Source organism: Cyanistes caeruleus, chromosome 2 (genome assembly GCF_971803275.1).
Source record: "Cyanistes caeruleus chromosome 2, bCyaCae1.hap1.1, whole genome shotgun sequence".
In the NCBI taxonomy this organism is placed as follows: Eukaryota; Metazoa; Chordata; class Aves; order Passeriformes; family Paridae; genus Cyanistes; species Cyanistes caeruleus.
Window position 1 is genome coordinate 52,812,254 of NC_141702.1, and position 20,696 is coordinate 52,832,949.

General features: G+C 42.1%; 2 long non-coding RNA genes across 4 annotated transcripts; one reads left to right on the forward strand and one right to left on the reverse strand.

Annotated features, from left to right (window-relative positions):
- Positions 1 to 391: 391 nt before the first annotated feature.
- LOC111927305 (uncharacterized) lies at positions 392 to 17,025 on the reverse strand. Its single transcript, XR_002863511.2, has 3 exons — positions 16,985 to 17,025; positions 13,250 to 13,399; positions 392 to 522 (listed from the first exon to the last, which is right to left on the reverse strand). It is a non-coding gene; the product is annotated as an uncharacterized LOC111927305 (long non-coding RNA).
- Positions 17,026 to 17,145: 120 nt separating this feature from the next.
- On the forward strand, positions 17,146 to 20,441 carry LOC111927306 (uncharacterized). Of its 3 annotated transcripts, XR_015283192.1 has the most exons (3): positions 17,146 to 17,355; positions 17,495 to 17,558; positions 20,070 to 20,441. It is a non-coding gene; the product is annotated as an uncharacterized LOC111927306 (long non-coding RNA). The 3 variants fall into 3 exon arrangements; XR_002863513.2 differs by lacking the exon at positions 20,070 to 20,441 and having other exon boundaries at positions 17,495 to 17,563; XR_002863512.1 differs by lacking the exon at positions 20,070 to 20,441 and having other exon boundaries at positions 17,146 to 17,271; positions 17,495 to 17,563.
- The last annotated feature ends 255 nt before the right edge of the window (positions 20,442 to 20,696 follow it).

The following is a 20,696-nucleotide window of genomic DNA, read 5'->3' on the forward strand; positions in this document are numbered from 1 at the left end:
TTTGCCCTGCAAATGGCAGCTATCACCCAGCCAGACCTCATGTCCTTACATTACCTCAAAGCACACTCTCAGTGCTTCATGGCACCATGCAGCACCATGAGTGACAACGCCAGAAACAAGACAGGCAGCAGATGCAGCTCTGCATTGAGCCACTTCTCCCAGACTCATTTGCTTGGGTCCTGTGCCATACCAATGTGGTGACACTCTTTCTGTTCCTGGAGAAACCTCATCCAATGCCAGCCCAGAAATCTGGCACTGAATCTCAGATTTGTATGAACTGTGTTATTTATGAATGGCAATTATCAGTCCATATTTCTAAATCCCTTTACTACTAATTTATTGGCTGAAAACTAGGAAGTTTTAACCATAAGTGGCAGTAGAAGGGCTGAAGTTGTGCTCACGTCTCTGAACCTGGAGCTTCATGCACACGGTGAAGTTTCTTGTCTGTTAATTTCTCTCATATTTCTTCACCTCTTCTTTCTTCTTCCAGCATATGCAGATCTCATATAGGCAGAAAGCCACCTGCAAGAGACACCAGTGTCATTTGTTCATGGAGCTTGGGAGGCTGGCTGTTTGATCTGCTTCTAGACACAGCACCAGCCACCAGTATGATCACTGAAAACTGGTACCAGCCTGGTGTATCTTAGCAGCTCATATTACTTATCTCCAGGGTTTTCACAGCACACATTCATTTTTACCAAGACAGATTATTTTCTCCACAACCACTGAAAATGTGTCTGTGCCCAGTGATGCTCTGTGCCATTATACCACTTAACACGCCTCTTAGTGGGGTTTGGCAGCAGTAAAGGCCTCAAAGCTGAAGGAATATACTTAGAACATTGCTTGTGTGAGAGCCTCACTGGTTTACTGCCTCTCTGAGAAAATCAGTGACCACACAACATGCCCAGATGGAGGAGCAGTCTTGAGGAGGACTCTGTCACCAAGGTTTTCTTCCCCTGATGACAGTAACATGATTCATGTGCCCTTGGACCTGAGAAAAAACAACCTTGTGAAAACCTCCCAGAAATTTGGAAGTGGTGACAATTCAGAAGTTTTGCTGCATTGAATGCCAGTGCAGCAAACTCATCTCCATAAAATGTTCCACCTTTGCAATATTTCAGCTACATGCTACTAGAAAGCATCAACCATGCATCACCAGAAACAGGCTTCCCATTCCTCAGCTGCAAAGGCAAAAGTAGGTAACTTGCGTGTGATTTATGGGCAAAACTCATCTAGTTAGAGTACAGCACACACCCTGTGCCAGCAGCAGTAAATCCAAACCCTCCGTGCTCTCAAGGGAATGTTTGATGCAGTAGCCTGAAAAACATGTGTAATGTCTTTGAAAATCCTGTGGTTTAGGGTTGGTAGAAAGGTTCTCATCACCATCCTGTATGCCTGCCTGCCTACCTGTGCTGAAAGACTACAACAACAGCAACAACTGCAAAACTTCCCTGGAATCAGACTTTACATCAGACTACCCAAATCACTTTTGCATATAGTCAGAAGGTTAAAAAGCTTTGTACATAAACTACTCTTTATCAGAGTGGGGGAGAAAAAAAGAGAAGTGGTTATATCTAGCATGGAAAATGACACTTTAATTGGAGGAATGAGATGTTTAGTGTCATTCCAGAACTTTGGAAGTAAAATGGCTATGAACAGGCAAGAGGCTGAAGAGGGTAGTGAAAAGTACTCGGGAAAAGGAGGAATTCAACTGCCTGACATCAGTTTCAAGCTCTGTCCACTTTTATTTATAGAAATGGGTTTAAAAACTGTTCAGCCCTGAATAGGAAAAGGATCCCTTGCCATCTAACCCTCACAAAGGGCAGAGGGAAGCAAGGGAGGTGAATGACTTTCCCAAAGTCAAGCTGTGTGATAGCAGAAGAGCTAAAGGGAAAGCAGATCCCCATGGCGCAGTGCTGAGCATCATGACCTCCACCACCTCCAGCAGCCAGGCTGCAGCAGGGAAGGTCATCCTTGGGATGAACAGGCAGCAGGGCAGCTGTCTCCCATCCTCCCCAGATGAAAAGTCTGACCCTGCTGGGTTCAGAGGCTGCTGCCTTTGCTTCTGGTCCAGCAGTGAGAGTTTCTCCCTCTGCACAAAGCAGACTCTTCCAGGTACTCCTGGGAAGATAAAATAGACATCACTCTATAAAGTAATGGCATTTGCCCCCAGCCAGGGCAATAAAATCACCTCTGCAGAGGAGAAAAATTCAACCCCTCTCAGAAATCTGGGAGATGGCAGGTGTCAGCCTCTTTAATAGGAGTAATAAAAATAATTACTTCTGTTAATATTAGGTATCTGATTTCCAGTGTTGAACAGGAAAAGTGCAATACCTGCCATTTTAAATTAGTCTGTCATGTTTTCATTCCTTCCTCACCCCTGGGATTTCAAAAATCTTGATGAAATATGTGTTCACTCTTCAAATATTTCCTGAGGCCAGTGAGGTCCATATGTTCTTAGGAACAAGTTTTTCACTCTGTGGGTTGTTCCTCATGACATTTAAGTTTTCTGTTTTGTATATATCAGCAGCACAAAGCTAGAAGATGACGGGGTTTTCCCATCACAAATATAATGCTATATTTATAATGCAGTTTAAGGGCAGCAAGAAGGTAATATAATATTTTATACAGATTAGGCAGAAGACTTCAGTGTTTGCATTATGATTGCAGCCATGGCTCCTAAATTGCAGTGTCATTGTCAAGGTAAGAATGATATTTTGTTTAAACCGCTGCTGAACATATGGTGTTATTTATGCCCCAGACATCCACAGAAGAAAGAATTTTCTAAGCCTAATTTAAGCTGTTAGCGAGTAGACAGCAAAAAGATGAGACCTCACTGTTTTTACTAGCTAACAGCTCTGGTTTAGATTAAAATAGTTAAGGGATGTATTTTTTTTTAAGGAAAAAAATCTGCACGGATTTGTACAAAAACCATGACTAATGAAGGCGTAGATCTGTATCCTTACTCTGCTGTCAGATCTTGCCCATGACATCATCTCAGGTTGTCCTCAGCTACCCGTGTACATCACATCCAATGACCTTTCACTCTATCAGTGTTTTTTGATGAAAGTATAATTTGAAGAGGTTGGGGAAGGTTATGTGTGATAGGGAATGAATATGTTCATCTCTGCACGTGCTGAGAATCACTCGCTCTTTTGCTTTTATGGAAGATGAAATTGAGCTGAAATCAAATTCCAGGTTAACTTTACTCCTAAGTAGTGGCAAATGGTATAGGAGGCTTTGACTCAGAGCACCCTGGGAATTATTTTAGTTTTTAAGAAAAACAGGAACAGGGAGAGTACTTTTAAAAAATGGCTTATTTCTAAAACAATTGAATATATTTATAGAATTGAATTCTAAAACAATTTGAATATATTTTAGCTCTTTTCTCTCCTCACCTTCCCAGTACCAAGTAAGGACAAAGGGGAAAAGGTGAAAGCCGCTGTGCCACAAGAAAGTGATGACCTGCTTGTCGTAACTGACACTTGGTGGGATGGATCCCATGACTGGAATGCGGCTTTTGATAGCTACAGGAAGGACAGGAGAGGAAGGAGGGGAGAATGGGTTGCCCTCTGCATCCAGAACTGGATAGAGTGTGAAGGGCTGCCTCTGAAGAGCAGCAGACTCTGAAAAAGTTTATGGATGAGAGACAGAGACCGAGGCAACAAAAGAAACCTTGTGTCTGTCTACTACAGGGCAAGAGTGCAAGAGCTCTCAACAAGAGCTCTCAGTCCCCATGCACAAGAAATTGGGCGAGAATGGCAACAGACTGGCATGGCTGAGTGGAGACCTGCTGGCCAAAATAAAGGGAAAAAAGCAAATGTGCAGGCAGGGGAAGCAGGGACAGGCACTCTGGGACAAGTATAGGGGTGCTGCTCAGTTGTGCAGGGTTAGGGTCAGGGAGGCCTAGGTGCAGCTGGGGTTGAACTTGGAAAGGGATGGCAAGGAATAACGAGAGGGGATCCCACAGATATGTTAACCAGAAAAGGAGGATCAAAGAAAGTGTACCCCCAAGGTGGACAAGACTGACAAACTGGTAACAATTGTCAAGGAGAAGGCAGAAGTACAAACCAATTATTTTTTCTTCAATGTCCAGTTGCAGACAAAGTCCCTCAGGGACTCATACTGGGACCAGTACTGTTTAATATCTTCAACAGTGACATAGACAATGGCATTGAGTGCACCCTCACCAAGTTTGAGACTACATCAAGCTGAGTGATGTGATTGACATGTCTGAAGGACAGAATGCCATCCAGAGGGACCTGGAGAAGCCCGAGCAGTGGGCTCCTGGGAACTCCTTGAAGTTCAACTAAGCCAAGTTCCGGGTGCTGCGCCTGGGTTAAAGCAATCCCAAACAGGAACACAGGCTGGCCATAGAATGAATTGAGAGCAGCCTTACTAAGGACTTGGAAATACTGGTGAACAAAAAGCTGGACATGACCTGGCAATGTGAGCTTGCAGTGCAAAAAAGCCACCTGTGCCCTGGGCTGCATCCATAGCAGCGTGGCCAGTGGGTCAAGGGAGGTGATTCAGCCTTTCTACTCTGCTCTGGTGAGACCCCACCTGGAGTACTTTGTCCAGCTTTGGAGCCCTCAACACAGGAAAGACATGGACCTCTTGGAAAAGATCCAAATATGAGCCATGAAGATGATCAGAGGGCTGGAACGCCTCTCCTATGAAAACAGGCTGATAGAGGTGGGATCATTCAGCCTGGAAAAAAAAAAAAATTCCTGCCTTTCAATATTTGAAAACAGCTTATAAGAAAGATGGAGACAAACTTCTTAGCAGGGCCTGTTGCCATAGGACACGGGGCAATGGTTTTAAACTAAAAAATGGGTATATTTAGAGAAGATATAAAGATGATGTTTTTTTTATGATGAGAGAGGTGAAGCATTGGCACACATTGCCCAGAGGAGAAGGGGAGGTCCAGGCTGCTCAGAAGTTGCCAGAGGAAGTTCAGGTTGGACATCAAGAAGAATTTCTTCACAGAAATGGTTGTTAAACACTGGAATGTACTACCCAGCAAGGTAGTGAAGTCATCATCCCCAGAGTTGTTCAAGGAACAACTGGACTTAGTGCCGTGGTCTAGTAGACCAGGTGGTGATCAGTCAAAGGCTGGACTTGAGGTCTTTTCCTAAATGATTCTGTGATTCATAGAGGTGGTACATGCCTCATCCCTGGAAACCTCCAATGACAGGGATGGAGATGGGGCCCTGAGCAAACTGATCTAGTTGCAGGTGTCCATGCTAATTGCAGAGAGGTTAATCTAGATAACTTCTAAAGGTCCTTTTCAACCCAAGTTATTCTGTAATTCTGTGTTTCTATGACTTGAGCCTGAGTATTTCATCTTAATGCACTTCTTAACTCAACTTTGTAGATGACCTTTAGAGCTACAAAAGCTCACCTCATTCAAAGCTTGATCCAGCTACTTGTTTCCTACCAGAAAAAGAGATTTAAGTGTTAGCACTTGATCATATTAGAGAGCTAGGTAGGGATCTGCAATGCAACAGACTATGCAGAAACTAGAGGAAAGCTTTATACAAAATTGTGATATTAATCATTCAAAGGGAGATGCTAAAGGTGAGAACAGGTAGGAATGGACACTGGAATTCTTTTGTTCAGACAGAACTTCTAAGGTTTATCTTATTTGAATGTTTCTCAGTTATGTAGAAAATGACATTACACATGCATATATTGGAAAAAAGTTCTAATTTAAATTTTCCACCATGCAATTCATTTGCATTATTCAATGGCCACTCCCTGTAGCACGTACAGGCACTGTGCTGAGAGGTCTCCATGAAACGGCACAGCAGGGCATCCTGGCAGGCTGGGGAAGAAGGATGGTCAGAAAACACAGAAAAACAGAGCTCCCTGAGTTGGCCACACCATCAGAGATGTTGATGAAACTGCCCTCCTGTGGGGCAGGTCAAGGGCTGGATTTGGTGCTGTTCTCATCCTCCCACTCCCACCAAGACATGTCCAGACTTCCAGAACAATGGCTCCCACTTGCCGGCTCACTGGCAGCTGTCCTCCTGCACATCCCCATCATGGGCTCAGGGAAGTACCAGGCTTTCAGCAGGACACTGCTGTCTCCATCCTGCAGGAATTCAGCCCAAATGTCCAGCAGGACAGGGTAGCTCAGTGTTTCTGAATTCTGTTTTGTCAAGTGAAACTGTTCATAAAAACAGGCTTAGTATTTCCTCCTGTTGTTCAAAAGAAAACTCACACGTTACTGCAGTTTATTTCAGCTAATCTTTGCAAAGTGTTTAAGTTTCATGGTCAAAGACATTAAGCACATTTATATCCAAGTCAACACCATTATTAAGGATTTTCAACAGGATATGAGCAAGGTCAATAAATCTGGAAAGCAGCCTTTTGACAAGTGCTATGACTGGCAGTAAGGACATCCAGCAATAACACACAGGGGCTGTGATATTTTCAAAACACTGTATGGTAACACCAGACTGCATCAGTAGCTAGTGTTCTTACTTCAACACCAAGACCAGCACACTGTCTCTTTCTCACAACAGCCAGAGAAAAGGTCTTTTTTTCTCAAATTACACCGTTGAATGAAAGGACTTTCATTTTCACTAAATTCTCCCGTTCGCTGTTCAGCAGCTCCATCAAAGGTGGTTTTGCTCAGGTACCAGAACCAAGAGAAGAGAGACCTGACATCCCATTAACTATGAGAATGAACCCAGAACCCATCTTCCTGATCCTGTTTTTCATTCTTTGCTTTATTTTTCCTACTTGTTCTCCTGCCCTTGTAAATCTTCTCTGAAGCCTTTAAAAAGGGTCTTTTTAATTTTTTAGAGAGAATTTGTTTAAAATTTTAATGCCCAGGATAGGCTTTTTGAGTTATTTATCCTCAAATTCTGTGTGTACAGAGCAAGTGCAAGACACAGATATGTGCCTGTGCCTGAAGCAGATGTACACCTGCAGACTTAGGGAGTCTCCCACTTGGTATTTCACAAAGTGTAGTATGTGTGAAATAGTCACATTTCAAGAGAATTTGCAGTTTATTTATGCCAAATCCACCTTTTTTTAAAAGGTTTGATTATTTTAAACCCTAGCATCTGATTATATTATTTTTCTCTCTTATAGACTGGAAGAAACCTCAAATAACTTCACAAATGAGACATTGATGTTGATCTGGGATAGGCTAGATCTGTCTCTGACAAACCACCCTGGCTCTAGAGCCAAAAGAGAGAATAATGGTTTAATTCTGTCATGAGATGGCAGCTCCTCTATTTGTTTCCTTTGCTTTGAGGAGTGGGGGGTGAACCTGAGGCTTTGTTCTGACAGTGAAGGGCCGATAGTGTTAAAGCCATTTGCAAAAAGATTCTTGACTTCCAGCCTAAAAATCCTGAGCTATTCTCATCCTAAAACTCTCGCCAGCAGATTCTGCCAATCATGACAAACTATGTGAAATTTGTGGTGAAATTGTGATGTGCAGAAAAGTCCACTAGGGACTAATTTGACACCATCAGATGCAATTTTCCTTTATTACCCTAAGGCAAGATTTAAACTAGTTTCCAGGGGTGAGAGGTTATTCCATTAATCCAGGGCGCTTGCCCCAGCAGGCTGCCACCTAGACAGTCTGGGGCATCATTAAGTGGATGTATTTTTCCTGATTTCTTGGTCTTTTCTGGGGTTTGCATTTTAGGGTGGCACTTTTATTCTTAGTCTTCACATAGACACCTCTTTTCATAGTCTGACCAATCTCTACCAAAGTCTTTCTTGCAGCCTGTTTTTGCAGGAGAAATCCAAGATTTAGGCTCAGTCAGCCCAACAGATTTGGTTAACCCTGTGTTGTCTGGAGTGGAGGATGAGGAGAGCAGGGATCCTCAATGAAGCTCACATAATCCAGGGAGGCAGAGATGAGTGAGAGTATGTGGAACACAGAAGCAGCTCAGGCTTTGTAAGGCAGTACCAGCCATCCCAAAACAGAGCCACCTCTGCAACACTCTTACCCCATAGGTACCTGGGCATCTGGGAAGAGATGAGAGCTTCTGCACAGGGCCAGGCTGCCTTACCTGTCACATCTGCCTGAATGTGACCTTGTGCCTGAAACACTGCATCATCTGGTGTCTTGGCTCAGCACAAGGCTCTCCAAGCAGTCTCCCTGCAGGGCCAGCCCAGGTCCAGCAGATCTTTCCAGCTTGGGGGATATCTTTAAGCAGAGCAGCTACCTAAGAGAGCTAAAGAGTTAGCTATCTTTAACCAGAGTAGCTATCCGGATCCCAGCAGACACTGGAAGAGGTACAGCCCTGTTCTCATGAGATTATCCCTGAGTTACAAGCCTTTGTCATAACATCTCTAACCACAGCACACCAGGCCAGCCACATAAACCACCACTAACCAAAACTGTGCAGATGTTAAGGCTGACCAACACCAGGTGAGATTGCAGAATCCTGTCCAATACCCGTCTTATACACATTCTGGACCCAATTCTATCAAAATCCACCACAAAAAGTTATTGCCACAAGTAAGAATAGTATCTGCAAGAGCTCAATCTATTAAGCTTTTTTTTCCCCCCTTCTACTTCTTTAGGATTTTTCCTTCAGCTTCAACTTGAAGAAAGTTGAGTTTAATTTAGTTCTGGGTCTTTGTGCTGCTCCCTTTCACAAAGGCACTGATTGCCAGGGAACATACTGCTTGTGTGAGATTTTGCAAAGGACAGAAGGAGAGCTCCTCAGTGGTTTTGGTAATGAGCCAGGAAAGCAAGAACAAAAATCTTGAGAGCTTTACTCTTTAATCATGGGTAGGAGACAGGACCTTCTTAAGGTTCTGTGTGTAAGTGGTTTAGTTGAACCAGGGAACTTTTGGTGCAGCAGAGACACAACAACCCTGAATCTGTGAATATTGCAGTGTTTGTCTTTGGCAGTAATTTGGAAAAGGCACTGCAGAGGCAGGAACAAGAATCCCCAGGAGGGCAGATGCAACATAATCTACCCCAGTACAACATTCTCTGTGGTTTTAATAGCTGGAATAAATCCCAACTAGTGAGGTAGTTCCACCTCTTTTAAAATGCCTTTTTAGTTGTCAAGAGGTGTTAGGTGAATTAAAATGAGCTAGTATTAAGAAATAAAATAATATTTATATAGGGCTTGGATGGGTTTAACTTCATCTCACTAAACTGGGTGACGGCAAAATGATGGGAGTTGATGATTACTGAAAAATAATCTGGATAAGGAATACTTATTAATTTAAAGTTAATTATCTGTCTCTAAAGGGTTTTATATGTGACTTTATACATATGTGGAAATTCTTGTCTTGAGGCAGACAACTCTGCAATCTGGATCACCTGAGAGTACAAATCTGGGCCACAGTACTTCTGATGGCAGCACTGCATTTCTATCATTAATTAGCATCTCAAGGAGCCAATGATACTCACTGTCTTTCAAAAACTGCTCATCAGCCCTGATTTTTGCCACACATCCTCTGCCTTTTCAGCGCTCCAAGGCACTGGGAGGCGAACCCCATTGCCATCTAAGAGTGCTTGCAACACACTCCTCCACAGGAGGAAGACAGGCTTGGATGCTTCTGCTTTCAAGATCAGGAATTGCTTTGAGGAAAAAAAAAGGAAAAACAACCAGGAAAAGCCATTTAAACTGAATTACTGGCACTACTATTTTCACCTCTCCACAACCTAGTTTTGACTTCCAGTGCATCCTGAGTTAAGAGTTCATAATTCCAGCTGAACTTAATGGGAGTATTTACACAAGAATTGTGTTGCAATACCTAATAAGCTTGGTTATGGGCAAATCTCTTTTGCTGTGTCTGTCCTGATTTTGGTCCAAAGAACATTCTCACTGCTGCAATTCCACCAATAGGTAGGAATAACTGTAACACTGCTGTGACTGATCACTATCAATTCAACCACCATATGTATGTTCTATTCATGGCCCAGGGCAGATTGCAGGGTTTGCGTGTTGGTGACTACTGCTGCCTTGTCCACACCAGATCTCTCACCATCAGTACAACAACAGTTCTGCTGGGAAGCAAATCATAGGGAAAATGAGATTTTCATCAGGTCATCTCTGTCTCTGCATATGGACATGATAAAAAAATTATATTTCTTGAGGTCACTGTGAAGACTAATGAGTAAACACTTACAAAGGGCATTGAAGATGAAAAGTGTGAAAGAGTCCACTTAGTTATAAAAGCATAGATGAGGTGAAAGCAGCAGCCAGTTATCTAATTTGAATAAAATATCCTTTTTATAGTGTTCTAGTGATGTTGTTGTTTTAATTTGCTGGGCAGTAGTCAATTTCTGAACATAAACAGTAACACCGGAATCTGCACTTCCTCATTGTGAACTTTGGAAAAAATGATCCATTTCATTTAATAATGAAAAAGAAAAAATACAAAAGAGAGAGAAAGAGGGAAAGAAAGAGGCAGAGAAGAAAAATATGTTCTTTGAGCCAATGTGAGGTGTAGGGCAATGTTTCATATTAACCCTGGTTTCCTCTTCATACAACTGATTTCTTTGAAAAACACAGCCACAGTTCATCCACCAGTCCCATGGCCCACGTTGTTCCTAAGGGAGGCTCAATTCTATGGTTAGAAAGAACTAAAGGAAAAATATTGCTGAGGAATGTAACCAAAGTTTTCAAGCTAGTAGCTTTGTAAGAAAAGAGGATGCACTGAAGCTAAAGTTTCTAATTGTGGTGTGTTCATTGATGCTACCAGAAAAGTTTGAAGTATTTCCAACCAGAGCCAAACATAAACCATTGGATGGCATTGGATTGCATTTGGTTGGATTGGGTTAGGTAGGGTAAGGCACCTTCTAGAACATGGAGAACTGGAAAACAAACCCTTGCTCCTCCTCTCTCCAAACACAAATATCAAGGTGGCTCTCCCCTGACATAATCAGTGATTTCTGATCAATTATTTCCTTTTTCCAAAATCAGTTAGAACTTTTCCTGCAGGGAGATTGCCACAGAGGAAGGGATGTCCTTCATTCCTGCAGTGACAAGGATGCTCAGCAGAGAACTAGGCAGTGAGAGCAACCTGGGCAAAGTGCTACCCTGGACATGGAAAGCTGGGAAGAACATGGGCAGTAAGCTGCAGATGATGGGCTGGAAAAGCCTGTGCCCATGTGATGCAGACCATTAGGTAAGATGTGCCTTTCAATTTCTTGCTGCGGAGTCCATAGCAAATGTAATGGCAAAGAGGGATGTGAGCATGGATGTCCCAGGGACAGACAATCTCCCTCATCAACCTAGGAGACACAAGCACAAGAGGAGGGAGGGAGTGGTGCTTTCCAGGGGTTTATGCAAAATGCCCCAAACCTGGGTGAAACAAAGCTAACAAAAATGATTTTGGAAATCAGAAATGTCAATGAGCTTGGGTTTATTTTTCATACTCTATCAGTTGCCTGACCTTCCTTCTACACATTCCTTTGTCTATACACAATAGTGCAGGAGGGAAGTTATTTCATCTAACTTTAGGCATTTACATATTTTAGAACACTATTCAGGTCAGCTCTTTTAGACATCTATCACAAGACAAATAAATCAGTTATAAAATGCCTGAGTCTTTCCATTGACTACAAAAGCAGTCAAGAAGACAAGTTCATATGCAGATATATGGTCAGATCAACTTTAACCCCATGACTATACCCCCCACATCTTTCTCATTTTCCCCATGAAAAAATACAGATCCCCTCACAGCACAAAGCTCAGGACAAGCAGGGCTCTACTTGCCTAGTTACACCAGGTTGTGTTCATTGATGAGTGAAACCAGGTTGAAATTCAACTGCTAGCTCTAGCCTCCCACTCATTATCTCTGCTGAGTGTTTAGATCTCAGGGAATTTGTGGAGTTTCTGGGTTTCCAGATACCAGATAGTCTTTTCTGTGAGGCAGTGGGCGTAATTCCTTCAATGATTGTGGAGGAATCTCTAGAGGGGAACCTCATGAGCATTGCTCACTCTCTCCTCTAAGGCAAGAAATTGAACTCATGGTTTTCTGACAAATGCTTGTTTTCTGCTGTTGTCAGAAAGCCAGGAGACATTTAGCAGCTGTAACAGTGGAAGCTAAATAAAAGCAGAAAATTTCCTGTCTGCTGCTACACTGGGTAAGTATGCAAAGTGAGGTTAAAGAGAGGTAGATCTGCTCCAGGAGACACTGTCACCCAAAATAATTTTTGAAGGGGCACAGTCTTCCCTCCCCTCACCCTTTGTTGTAGGTTTAATTCCATAAAACACAGTGCTGTGATCACTGTAAACTAAGGATAGTTGCATGCAGATTCAAACTACATACTAATGTTAAAAATGAACTGGTTTTTTAAATAGAGTATGGCCACAGCCTTCCTTCAAGGTGCTAGTGTGCAACTGATGGGATATCTGTTTCAGAGTTATGTTTCTACTATGAAGTTCCCATGTTATAAACCTGGTGTCAACTATGGTAGAAAATTGACTTTGATGCAAGCAATACCTCAATTTCTTTGGAATATGAAAGTCTTTCACTTTCTTTTCTGCTTTTGTCTCCTAGGGCCCTGCTTCCTTCAAAGATAAAACTGATTGCTGGTTTCAAGGGCTATTTATTGCCATGACAGTGACATATCACTTTGAGTAGTGCCTCTTAAGTACTATTAACACCTACCTGATCTGAAAAAGTACAAACATTCTACCAAAATTGTTGTATTAATAGACAAGCCTAAAATAAATAAACAGGAAACAAACAGAACCTTTTAAAAGAAAGAGCTGTAATTGAAACACTTTAAAGATAAATAAACTTTTAGATTTGACTCCCTCTAGAGTATATTTAAGGAAAAGCTTGAATCAGGAAATTCCTTTATTGTTGCAGAAACTCACTGTAGTCCCACCGATCTTCTCTCCAAGTGCAAGAATCCCTCTGTGCCCAGCAGCCTTTCTTTAACAGAGCTCTCTGCCAGTTACAGCTAAGCCCCTGCAGCGCTCAGACCAGAGCACCTCAGTGCCTCACTGACACCAGAAAACAAAGGTATGGCTTCTTTGTCAATGAGAGACGATAGAGCTGTAATTGTGCATGCCTACATTTTCCGAAAAGGAGACCAAAGCCTTCATCAACTAAATGCAGTAAGAGGGCTTTCATTTGGTCTGCAGTGATGAGTCAGAGCACACCCATGTCTCTGGGGACCTGTTGTAGAACAGGACCTTCATTCACTTTGGCCTCTGGGGAGTCAAACAAACTTAACATAGTGTTGCAACATCTGATAATCCCAAATGTCTTTTTTTTTTTCTAAAATGAAATGATCGATTACCCATTTCTAAACGAGCAGGACCAATGCAGTCACTTAGGTCATTACAAGCCTTTTGGTGAGACTCCCGTTGTGCAGGACACTGTGTATGCTACTGCTCCCACTGCCATTCTGGGGAGCTGCACAGGCTTCTTCACAGGTGGTAGTGAGATGCTGAACAGAAGAAAAGGTAGCACAGAATAAACAACTGAATTTTCAAGAAAAAGCACAGTGGAAACAAGTCACAGAGTCTCTCAAAGCATTTATGTCTGTGTTTCTAATGAAAAAAAGCAGAACATCAAATACATTCCATAAGTTTCATATGTAATAATGAAGAGGCAATACAGGACAGGCACAATTTTCCTTCTCTCTTTGCCAGACAGTAAGATGAAAAAATACTTGGGTAAGAAAAAAATAAAAATAAGAAGAAAAAAAAAAGTGCATTTACTGAACAGCCTGGATGTGAAAATGAGAAACTGGATTTCTTACTAACTAGATCCAATACTTTCCAGCACATGATGGCTTCTCAGTTGCTAGGTTTTTAAAGACACAAAAGAAAGGGAAGAAGAAACCCAAAGTTTGTCTTCTCTTGCTGCATCAATATATAGATAAATTCACTCTGAATACAACACAAGTACTGCACAGCAGTACCTCCAGGAATAAATTTGGAGCACTATGCCATAGCCTCCAGAGAGTCAACATGACATATTGCATCATATCCCCCTACACTAAAAGAATTCACTAACAAATATGACTTCCAAAAGTGCTCCTTTATTCCACTTTTACATTATAGTTTCTTATGAAATATCTCAGTGGATGACTTTGGTACTTTGCCACATTTCTCTCAATCTATTTATAAATGTTTGGTTGGAAAGAAAGTAAACATCGCAGGACAAACACTTTATAAACCTTTGCTATTTTCATATAATACTTGAACTGGAATTAGTTTTGCTTAAAATAAATAATAATCCTGGAGTGCTCTGCAGAATGACACAAAATCTCCCAAGCTTGTTAAAATAAAAATAAAAAAAGAAAACAGAAAATAAGGAGGCACAATCCAAGTGGTTTATATCTCATCTGAGAACGCAGAAAATTATGTCTGTTATGATGGGGGGAAAACAACAAAAACCATCCTGCCAGGTAGACTTCATCCTGCACGGTGTGTCTGGCAGCAGCCTTCAGGGCAATTACTGCTCTTTGGTTATAAATCGAATTGACTAACATGCCACCAGAAAAGTGGCAGAATCGATGAGTGTGTGATTCCCCCGCGCCTCAATAATGGATTAAACAAATGTTTCACACCTAAGGACTCCGGCTGCATTTGCAAAAGCCCAACTGGTTTCTCACAGTCAGAAAAGTGCTGGCTGACAGAGCATGTTGCTGCTGCCTGCTGCTCCTTCCCACCTCACACACCCAGCGACTTGCTGCTTGTTTATTTAAATGACACTGTTGTTTGAAATGATGGGGGCTTCTTATCCTCTTGAGTCATGCATTCTCTGTCTGCGATCCTCTGTTTAGGCACTTTTAGCACCTCATTAATTACTAACTGCAACAAAGTCATGCTGTTTTGCAACTCTATTGCCTTTGTTAAGAAATCTCAATCCTGTGTTAGAATGTGAAAGGGGACTGTTATCTACCATGTGCCCTGCTTGACTCCATAGTACAAAATTAGCTTTCTGGTTCCTGAAAAACATATACGTGTGCTCCTTATATGCAAACCCCATGGTTAAACAGCCTGGCGCTTGCTAAATAGACTGCCAGTACCAATTGTAGAAGCTACTGTTGAAGATAAAACGCTCTTAACTCCACATGTTATAAATAAATGTTTTATCCAGGAGTATACCATTTTTTAACAATGTTCCTAAAAAGTCTGAATAATGTCCTTAATACACCTTAATAATAAATCCTGCTGCAAAGTGCTACTCTAGATGCCTTTCTATGAGTCTGTGGGTACTAAAATCCTCTCAAACAGTTAACTATATAAGTAATTAACAGATTAGGTAGTTGGAGATATTATTTCACTCTTAGATGGAAGGTTGGTGGGACAATATGATGTAAGGACCATGAAAGTCTTCCTTGTGAGGCTTTGAATGTTATCAGTGTATGTAAACCCTGCAGGCACATTAAAGCAGATTGGTATGAGAGGTTTGATCCAAAAGGGATTTTGATAGCTGTGCAGAAAGCTGTGATTTAAGAATCATCTTCAGCAGCAGCTGAGGCTGGAAGAACCTAATTAAATTCACAATGTCCTTCCTTGTTTGGGGTGAATGCTCCTCAGAGTACAGCTCCTGCAGAGACGCAGAGCACAGGCAGGACTCTTGCGTGAGCAGCTTGTGGGCCAAACAGAGCTAAATTCACTGAGGATCTAGACCCAGCTACCAGTGGAACCAGGCCCTTCTCAGCAAGCAGGGTACAAAAGCTTGTTTACAAAACAGGGACAGAAAACCAGAAATGGTAACAATAGCGATTTTTCCTAGTGGTTAGGGTATACGCAGCCAGAAGACACCAGTCTCTGCTCATAAATTTCCATTTAATGGAACATGAAATGTGCAAACATACTTTCAAAAAAAGAGACAAAAAATAAGATTTCCCTTCATGTGCCTTAAAATCAATTCCTTCTTATCATCTGACACCAGGAATGTTTATGGTGGCACAGATGCAGCAAAGCAGTCTGTGAAGCAATCTTAGCCAAAGAATCACATGACTGAGAGCTCAGGGTGTGGGGTGCAATTGCACCCTGAATCACACTCCCATGGAAGGTACTCATGGAGCATGGGTCCACTCAGTGGACAAGTTTCATTGCCATTGGGCTAAAGGGAACTCTAGAAAAAGACACAACTGACTATTTTTTTGAAAGAAAGGATCTTGAAAGAAAGGAAACTTCTCCCCTGATGGAGGAGGCTGGCTGACTCAGGCATGTATGGATATTTAGCTGGGCAGAAAATCCTAGCTGGGCTGAGTGTCCTCTTATTGCTAGCTCCTGCTTGCTCTCAGTTCAGGATAAATGTTGATTCTGATAGCAGGTTGGAAGGAACACCTATTGCCACAGTTTATTTGGAGAGTTTAGACATCTAAATACTGAATTCTGGATGTCACTTGCAAAGTCACATGCCTACGGGATAGGATTTGCCACTACTAAATTGAAGATGCTTCCCTATTTCATGAGATCTTGGCTTTTAAGCTGTAGCTATCTGATGCCTGATTTGTAATTTGTTCAATGTAATAGATGTAGATATTAGCTTAGCAGAAGATGCACATCACTAAATCCTTGTTATTCAACAACCAGCCACCAGCCTCATGCAAAAAGAAAACTAAGTTCAGAAGTAAAACACGGTGTGATTCTTTCCATTCATGAACAGTGGTCACAAATATGCTGGAAGATACACAAAGAGGGTAAGATTCTCACTAGGGAACGTCTGTCTCTTCAGAAAAGTACAAGGGCTTTCTTCAGTTCTCATGAACCCAATGCAAAAATATGAACTGATGCAACATATCCAGTTGCTTCAAGCTCTCCAGGCATAGTGATGGACACTGACTTGTGCTTAAAAGTCCTTCTGAAGAGTACAGTGTCACCAGTGCACCATAGTCAAGCAGAGAATAATATTCCTCAGGAATACCATTTTGCATTTTCCCAGAATTTCACCTTATGCCTTGAAATAAGCAACAAGAGCATTTGGGTACAGAAGTGTTCCAGACTGCTCAGTACTATCTGCCTAATACTGAAACATCCCATAGAGTTAGTACCAGTGACACATTTACCAATGTTTAGTGAAGACAGGGCAGGGTAACTCATGGTTGCATGCTCTGTTCCTTATGTTGTGTTCCTCAGCTACAGCTCCTACAATCTTGTAATGCCTCTTATGACTTCAGGTCACTGGAGCTGAACTGTTTCAGTTTATCCTGGCAATGGGGTGGTGTTGTTGAGGACAGCTGGAGCTGCAGCACATGAGCTCCATCAACACTGTGCACCATCGTCCTTCTTCATGCCCACCTACTCCTCTGTATGAACACCAGGCAACCTGCCTGTCACCCACGCCGCGTGCAGGGTGAGCACACGCATAAAGAAATGGGCTTGTTCCCTTGTCCCTGCCTTTCCAAGGAACCCTACACTTGTAATTTCAGCTGGGGAAGTAAGATTGCTTCACTGACCTATTTGAGACACTCCCTGCCCTTATTATTTTACATGTCAGGTTTTTCATTTCCTCATGGTGTACCAGACCAGGAAACTGAATATGCTGAAAAAACCCTTTTTTATGTTCCATTTTTCAGCTGGATATTTCCCAAACCCTTGGACCAACAGAGCCCAGGAAGTGGGAATGAGCAAGTCATTTGGGTAAGTGTGGAATCTACTCAGATGGACATTAACACCAAAGAAATTTACAGGAAACATTGCCAAAGCGAGAAAACAGTTCCTCCCAAGTACTGAAATCATAGAGAAATCAATGCCTAGACAAATGGATGTGTCAGACGGCTGTGAACCTTTGTTGCTGGTTACTCACATCCTCCAGCTTTACCCAGTGATAGTTCCACCCTATGGGCTGTCATCACACAACAACCAGACTTGGGCAAACTGATGCGTGAATTTAAGCCAGTACAGTTATTCTAGCATTGCCTTCTGGGTGGTTAAAGTCAGCCTACATCAAAAGTTGTTTTTTTTTTTTTCAATTTAGCATACATTAGAAAAACATTTATGTTAATTACTTCTGTTCTAGAATGAGTACTTACACCCAAAATACACAGATATTTTCATGGCAATGCTGAGATTTTTTCCTGCAGACACAGTTGCTCTAGGCACAGATTCTGCAAACACAGAACAAAAAGTTGGTCTGCATCCCAAGAGTTTTACAATCTGATCGCAAGTCCAAGAGACGACCAACTGATAGATGAATACAGGGAAACAATGACTTAGCACGGTTTGATCATCCTCCTATTAACTGCTAAAACTTCCTCTGTGCCAAAAACTTCTCATTTTGAGGCCTTCCTGTTGGGCTTTCTTAACTGAACTGCATCTGGAAGGTTTGTGCTGCAAAATTTGTTTGTGTGTTTTTCCCACAAATACGCCTTTTTTTTTTCCCTGCATACAATAAAACAACAATTCAGCCCTTCTCTAGTGGGATCCCGAAGATCAGATCCAAACCTCTCTCAGACTGATAAAAGGTCAAGCTGACAACAGCAGGCTTTGGACCTGATCCAGACAGAGGGGTAGTCCAGATCGACATGCTAATTTAGGACCTGATCCTGTAAACTTTGATTACACTGGGATTTTATTACAATGACAGAATTGCACAAGTTGGAAATGGGAAAAATCAATTAGGTCATCTAGTCTATTTGTTGCCAGTGTAGGATTGTTCTCTGCTGCACATGTTGTTAGTGTTTTGCCATTAGATGTTTTAAATATCTGAAACATAAAGACATTTTTAAAGATATTGGGACAGGATCTTTAAGAATCAGTTTATTTTTTAAAAAGTATACTTAGGATCAACTTGTTGTGAGTAAAGCATTTTTCATCACTCACTTTTTTCAGTATACTTAGACTATTTAAATAAAATCTTCTGTTTGTGATATTAACAGCTTTTGAGAATACTCATGATGTTACAGGAGATTAACCTCCTAAATTGAACATGGCTAAATAACAAATGTTAGGAAACACAGAGAAATTTAACAACTGTCAGATTGGAAAATGTGGAAAAGAATAGTAATACACACACACACACACAGAAACACAAATACTTACAAAATGTAAGTACTTAACACAAAATGTGTGTGTGTTTGTATGTGCATGCTCTGGGTAATTTCTTATGTATTGGTGACTTTCTGTGTGCCTTGCCAACTGTGCTTGCCCTTAGTTTGTAGAGGAAAAAAGAAATCTGGAGCAAAGACTGTCATGATTTGGGGTCCTGTGTGGTGCCAAGAATACTGTGGGTGTTTAACAAATAGTAGATATGTCGAGTTGTGCAACCTTTACTCAGAACTCCTGCTCCAGTCCTCCAACCCTTCTCCACTTCTCAGACATTAGTGACCCAGACCTGTGGGGAAGCTACCAGGGATGAGTCCTTGGTGGGGAAGTCTGACCCATGCCATCTACACTCTGATCAGTACCTGAAAAATAAGGATATGTATCGGACACAGTATGCTTCGTTTTCAAGTTATATATCAGAAGTAATCCAAGGCCTTTATTCCTTTACTGTGTTTCCCAAGTTGAAAAGGCAAATTAGTGACTCTTTTGTTCACTTACACAAACTATTTCCAGTCTAGAGAAGAATGACAAAGGGTGAGCATTCAGCTGTCCTGTTCACATGGCTAGTTTTTATGACTAGAGTGCCATTTTAGGCAAACACAATATCAGCTATTAATTGAATATTAATATTTTATTTGCGATATAATCTGAGGATCCTGAGGCCACCTTTTTTTCTAATACAATGTATTAGCAATTTGGAAAACTGAAATCAAAATTTTCTAGCTGTGAGAGTTTGCACAGAGAAACCAATGGGCAGGAATTAAAATAGTGAAAACACCACACTCTATTACTCTTTGACTAAAGGATTATGCTCCTAAAAAATAATAAAAAAACAAAACAAAACAAAAAACCCACCACCAGCAAAAAAAAAAAAAAAACAAACCACAGCACAACAATACCTAGCTGATTTTACAGACTTCTGCTGCTGGCTTCATTGCAGCTGAGTAAAACAGACATACTTGACTTTCCGGCAACACACAGACCATCAGCCATTCTTTCCCTCCCCACCCTCTTTAATAAACCCCAAAACAGGGAGGCACATAAAACCACCCTGGGAACTGTTTCCGAGTCATCTGTTTTGCTTGCAAGGAAACACTCTCTCCACAGTGTGTGCTGCTGCTGGCTCCTCACATGTCCCAGCCTGGTGAGGGGAGGCTTCTTGCATGCTGGATCCCCCCAAAAGCGATGGCCCACCGAGCGCAGGCCCAGCTGTGCAGCCCTGCGCAGCCCAGCCCGGCCGCTGGCTCTGCCTCCCCAGGGCTGATGTCAGCCTGAACTTTGCCGCTGATATCTCATCCATCGGGATGAGCGACATAAACAGAGAATTGCACGCCAGAGTTTTGCTCTGGAACAAGCTCCTTCCACACATTTCAACAATATAAATCTTCCCCTTTTATCGCAGAACGGCAGTAACTGTTTATGGGTTCGGTTTGTTATTGTTGTTGGGTGGTTTTCTTCCCCCCTAATGGGGCTGGTCTGTAGAGGCAACCAGGCTCCTGGCGTCCTCTCACCCTGCCGCTTTTTGAATCCTGCCTTCAGTCAAGGCACAGCTTTGTTTTTCTCCTCGGTCTGTGTCTCTGCCCCTTTCCACAGCAAATAAACCACCTCTCCCCCCCACTGCTGGTCACTGATGCGTACGCTGCCCTACTGCTTGGCCCTCGGTTGGTGAACACTCCACAGGCCGGTTTTGCTGAGGCTCTTGGGTGACCCATGCAGTCCCTGGGGCTGTCTCCC